This window comes from Protopterus annectens, chromosome 16.part0 (genome assembly GCF_019279795.1).
Source record: "Protopterus annectens isolate FY-2018-M chromosome 16.part0, PAN1.0, whole genome shotgun sequence".
Lineage (NCBI taxonomy): Eukaryota > Metazoa > Chordata > Ceratodontiformes > Protopteridae > Protopterus > Protopterus annectens.
Genome location: NC_056750.1, coordinates 378,202,749 through 378,208,952, shown reverse-complemented (window position 1 = coordinate 378,208,952; position 6,204 = coordinate 378,202,749).

The window sequence follows — 6,204 nt, the reverse complement described above, 5'->3', positions numbered from 1 at the left end:
GGACAACACTACCAAATATAACAACATCTGCTGTCACTAAGGAGATTATTAATGCTCTCACTAAGGTAAAGAACACTGCATCATTGGCCACAAGTAATGTCCTAGCTTGCTTCTAAATATCATGAAACATGACCTATCAATCTGTATGGAATCACTGTTTAACCATGTCCTCCAAACAGGCATTGTGCCTCATGACTGGAGAACAGAAACCAGCATCCCTCTGCACAAAAACAGACTATCCACAGACTCATAAGTCTCACTAGTCTCATATGCAAAGCCATAGAAATAATTACCATGGAAATAATCAGTAATGACATAGGAAACCTCCAGACACTTTTGGTTTCTTCAAAGGCAGGTTATACATACTAAACCTGGTGGATGTTTTTGAGAAGGTTACCAAAGTAATAAATGAGGACAAAACACTTCACATTGCTTATCTTGACCTGGCCAAGATATTTGACAATACCTCACTCGGGCACCGTTGTCAAACTCAACAGATTAGGGATAAAGCCTTATATCACCCAGTGGATAGCCAGCTGGCTCACAGACAGGACCCAGTAAGTTAGGATTGGAGAGCCCGCCTCTACAGAGAGACTAGTCACCAGCTGAATCCCTCATGGAATGGCACTGGCACCACTCCTTTTTAGAATCTTCTTCTTTGAAGTCAAGATCAATGTTAAGGGCCTCTGACTGACCAAATCTGCAGATAATTGCAAATTAGGAACAGTCATAGAATCATCCATAGACATTAATGTTCTTCAGGAAGGGCTGACACTGACAAATATCTGGTTTCAGAGCCATGGACTAAAACTAAATGCCAAGAAATGCATAATAGTATTCTTTAGAAAGTTATCCACCCCTAGTAACAATCATATTGGCAACACACCAGTAGTCAAGGGACTTGGGGACACACACAGACAGTAATCCAACCTTTGACCATCAAATGTGTACAGTAATAATGAAATCATTTTATATTGTGGAACTTATAAACAAAGGTATGGCATGTAGGTCCAAGGAGTTCATTTCTCCACTGTATTCAGGATTCATCAGACCTGTCATTGAGTACAATATCCTCTTTGGTATGCATCTAACTCGGCACATCCAACAATTGAAAATTTCATAAAGGCTCATCACTAAAAGAAAAAGGGGCGTAAGTAACATGTTCTGTGAAGACCAACTCAAAGTCCTATCCTTGTATTCTTCCTCCTGCAGGCTGTTGAGAGAAGATCTGTGCCTGGCATACAAGGCAATTTTGGATCCCAAATAAAATCACAAAAAAAAAAAAAGAAAGTTAAACAACGAATGACAGGGACCAATAAAATACTCAAAAGTATATACAAACTTTATTAATTCTAGAGCCTCGGTTGATACACAGCTTTCAAGGACTACTAAGAAACATTAACAAACAGCATACTAAAATACGCACATCAATAATACAATAATGAATAAAATTACAAAGCTAAATAAGTATTCTTCAATTACAGTCTAAATTAAGACCAGAGGGACATAAGGTATTAAACTTTAAAATAAAAATAGCTTTCTTATACATTCATTTTCTTTTATAGGCACTTTCAGAACAAAATCTCCTAGGTACTTTTTCCAAAATAGTTGAAAATGTTGGACCCCACCCTGATGGATCTCATGCCTGTCCACAAAACTAACAGCATCATAAAATTCTCCAAAACAAGTTACGAAAACAAAATCACCACTGATTCTAAGACAACTTCAAAGCATTCTATAGCTATGTCAAGAATCTCAATGGCAACACTCAGATCTGCTCTGAGTTACAGCGCAATGGCACTAAATATACAGAACCAACTGATATTGCCAACATCCTGGCAGATAGGTTCAGTGCTAACTTTACCCCCTCTCACCCCCTAAAGGGCCCATCTCTATACCAGAAGAATGCAAAGTTCCTGTAATCATGGCTGCACAGGTAAAAACTACACTCTCCAAAGCAAAGAACACAGCATCAATGGGACCTGACAAAATCCCAGGCTGCATTCTACACGAACTGCAGAATTAACTGGCACCCTACCTAAGCACCATGTTCAATCATAGCCTCACCTCAGGCTTTGTACCCACTGAATGGTGCACAGCGACGGTTATCCCACTCCACAAAGGGGGAGCCACTACAGACCCCAGAAACTACCGCCCCACTAGCCTAATGAGCCTGGTCTGCAAGGCCATGGAACGTATTATCATGGAACTTATAAACAAAGACATTGGTAATCTCCAAACTCTGGACCCCTCCCAGTTTGGGTTTGTAAAAGGCAGATTATGTCTCCTAAACCTGATAGACTTCTTTGAAGTAGTCACCAAAGCTGTAGACGAGGATAAGGTGGATCACACAGCCTATCTAGATCTTGCCAAGGCTTTTGCGACCATCCCCCACTCTGGAATTATAGATAAACTCACTAAACTAGGCATAAATCCCTATGTCACAAGATGGGTTGTCAACTGACTCACTGACAGAACCCACACTGTGAAAGTAGCAGTCTCCAAATCTGACTACAGACCAGTGACAAGTGGAGTACCACAGGGTTCAGTCCTGGATCCTCTCCTGTTTGGTATCTACTTCTCTGAAGTACAGGCTAACACAGAAGGTCTTTGGCTAACGAAGTTCGCAGATGACTGCAAACTAGGAGCCATAATCAAAACTCTTAACGATGTGGACATCCTTCAAAAGGGCCTCAATGAGACAGATGCCTGGTGTCAAAGGCATGGCCTCAAGCTCAATGCCAAAAAGTGCATTGCCATCCCCTTTGGTAAAAACTCTGTACCCATGAGCTACCACATAGGTGGTAGTCTACTTAATACATAAAGGGTGATAAGAGACTTTGGGACACAGGTGGACAGTAGTCTCTCCTTTGATAATCTCATCACCACAGTAGTCAGGAAATCCTTCTATGTGGCACACCTCATCACAAAAGGTTTCTCATCCAGGAAAAAAGAGGTCACTGTTCCCCTCTACTCGTCACTCATTAGACCCATTATAGAGTACAACGCCCCTTTTGTATGTACCTCACAAGCCATCTAAAACAACTGGAAAGGCCGCAGAAATACCTCACAAAGAGGATTACCAGCCTCAAACAGATGCCCTACGCAGACTGTCTCAAAACACTCCAGCTTTACTCCGTCGCATATCGCCTACTTAGAGGTGATCTCTGCCTAACATACAAAGCTATGTCAAACCCAGAGCTGTTGGACATGCTTCACTTAAAGAAATCCCAATCCCTCTGAGCTACACGCTCTTGGGACCTAAACCTTGTCACCACAATAAACAGAACATGCTGGAGGGATAGATTCCTGTCCTAGAGACTTCCCATACTCTGGAACAAACTACCTATCTGTATCAAACAAATCTCCTCTTTAGCACTCTTCAAGAAAAATCTTGATGATTGGATGGGAAATAGGAAATTCACCCTAGGGATCACCTCTGTGCCTCTGCTCGACAGGGACACAGGAAAATAATTTTTCTTGGCTGGCAAAAGCCAGCGTACCTTTTTGGATAGGCTTATATAGGCCCTAGGGCCAATAGCCTAGTACCTACCAGTAAACCTAATCAGAGTTGCCCATTTTGAAGACTTAAACCTTGCCTGTGATATAAGTAGGACCTGCTGGAAAGACAGATATGTATCCCAGAAACTACCCATTCTTTAGAAAATGCTCCCCGTCAATGTCAAGCAGATTTCCTCCCTAACCCAATTCAAGTGTAACTTAGGCAATTGGATGGGAAATAGGGCATTAATCCCTGGTTTGGCATCTATGTCTCTAATGGACACAGGCAGCTGTAAATAATTCATCTCCCAAGTCCCTGCTTGTAAATGTTTCTTGTCCCAAGCCCTTGTTTACACTTATCAAGGGTACCAGAACTTGTCAGAGGTTTGGGATGTATGACTAGGCTTAAAAAGGCCCCAGCAGTTGTTAGCCTAGTCCACACCTATGAACCTATGAGCATCATGACTTCAGAACACATTTCTTTTTTTTTCTATATGCTTTCTGTCCCTGTGCCTGAGAACAATTAAGCCTCCCTGATTGGACTTCAGCCTACCCTTTCCCTCATATTGGCATGAGCCATCCATGGGCATCAGTTGCTAGGCTGTGATGTGGGTTGACTGGTACTGTGGCCATCTGAGGACTTAGGTGACCCCACCTTCTCAGTAGATCATCTGGAGTACCATCCCAAAGTGCAGGTATCCCCACAGGAGGGACACTATCACCACCCATTATTTTTGTGCCTCAGCTTTTGCTGCCATGACTTATGTCAGCCTGCCATTATGACTACTCCCTTAAAGTCATGAGTGGCTTGAAGAGCTACTTTGTTTAGTTGTAAACCCACCCTAATAACCAGTGTGGACACTTTCATCACTGCAGATGCCTCCTGTAGTCACACATGTGCACATTCTGGCAATGTGAAAGTGAGCTCTAAAGACTGGAAGTTTCCCCTCCACTCTTTGATACTTCTTTCTACAAACCATTCAAAAATTCCTCACATCAAAGGGGATGGAGTTTGCCCCAGGATGATAGAATCAAGGTATGCCCCCATGCATTACTTTGTTCATATGTGAATTGTTGAGTCTGCAGAGAAAATTCCTTTCTGTCCTTGATCTTGGATAGTTCCCCAGTCATGCATAAGTATCTTCATAGATTCATTGAGCCTGTATGAGGGTCACCACTTCTCTCTCTATTTGCTTGAGCCTTTCTTATAAACTTAAGAAACAAACATGCTGTCAGCAGAGTATAAACCTCATCAGTTAGTACTTAACACTCAAGGTAAGTAATTATACATGACAGTAGGAAAGGAAATTAACATCTGTAAGCAATTTTTATTGAAAGATTACAATAACATATTAAAAGTTAACCAATTTCTCTGTAGAGATTATTCCAATCTGAGGCCAGAATGAAAATAGTCCAAGAATCAGTTACATTGAATCCATTCATTACTGTGGGAGCATGGCACATGAAATGGCTACCCACCAAGGATTTGGGTGGTAATGAGAACAGTTTACTGGTTCTGGTATGTATTCACATGAACACATGCATGCGAGCACACACAAACTCCCAAATACACATATATAGACAGATGACAGATATAGATATATACATAAATAACATAAAATTTGTCAGTTTTTACTAATGAACTACATTATCATTTTAATTTTGAGGACTGCAAATACATTCTGCAGAATTATACTAGTGAGTCAGTCTTATGAGCTTAAGCTACTTTTCTGTGACTACAGTCTTGCTACTCTTCTGTTTTTCATAGTCTTAACTCCTAATTTCCGATATGGGTTATTCACAATGTTTCTTGAATGATGTAGTGATAATCCTTATGTAGAAGAGGTTTTGTCTTGCCTAAATGAATATTACGTTTAAGTTACAGGTGAGCATTTTAAGTTATTTTAAGGGTATATTCATTGCAAAACATTACATCCACGGTGGTGCAGCGGTAGCATTGTTGCCTCACAGCAAGAGGTTCTTCCATTCGATTCTCGGCTGGAGTGCAGGAGTGCCTTCTGTGTGGAGTCTGCATGTCCTCCACATGGTTGGGTGGGCGTTCAAAAGACATTTGTTGAAGGTTGAACGTTGAGCTGGCTCCTCGGTGTTCATGAAAATCTACTGCCAATCATTAGCGGACCGGAGTTCTGCTGTGGCGACCCTTAACCGGGAAAAGCTGAAAGACAGCATAGTCATCACAAAACATTGCTGTAACTTACTGTCAGACTAACTAAAGAAATAAATAAAAATACAACAGGATAGCTTTTGTAGTGTAACTTGCCAGTGCAATCTCATTATGTTTCAGATGTTGCACATCCTAGTACCTGATTTTCAGTGTATGTATTAGTCATAGCACCATATGGATGATATTATGAACCAGTGACAGGACAGGTATATTGCTGACTTCTCTTGGAACAAAATAATTAATAACTACAGGCACCTTTAAGCTTAACTTTTTAAATTCTTTATGTCAAATGACCAAATTCCTGGTTCCATAAATATACATCTTTTGGAACATGTGTCATCTGCAAAACCAAGGCTAACATACATTAGAGTAAGCACCTCTTAAGAGTCACATAATGGTGTACATATAAAAATTAAGAAATGCACTGACCTTTTTGAATTATTTTTCGATAATGCTGCCAGCAAGTACTGTCATGTACACTGCACGACTCATTTAAGAGGTGATCATGAATGACAAGG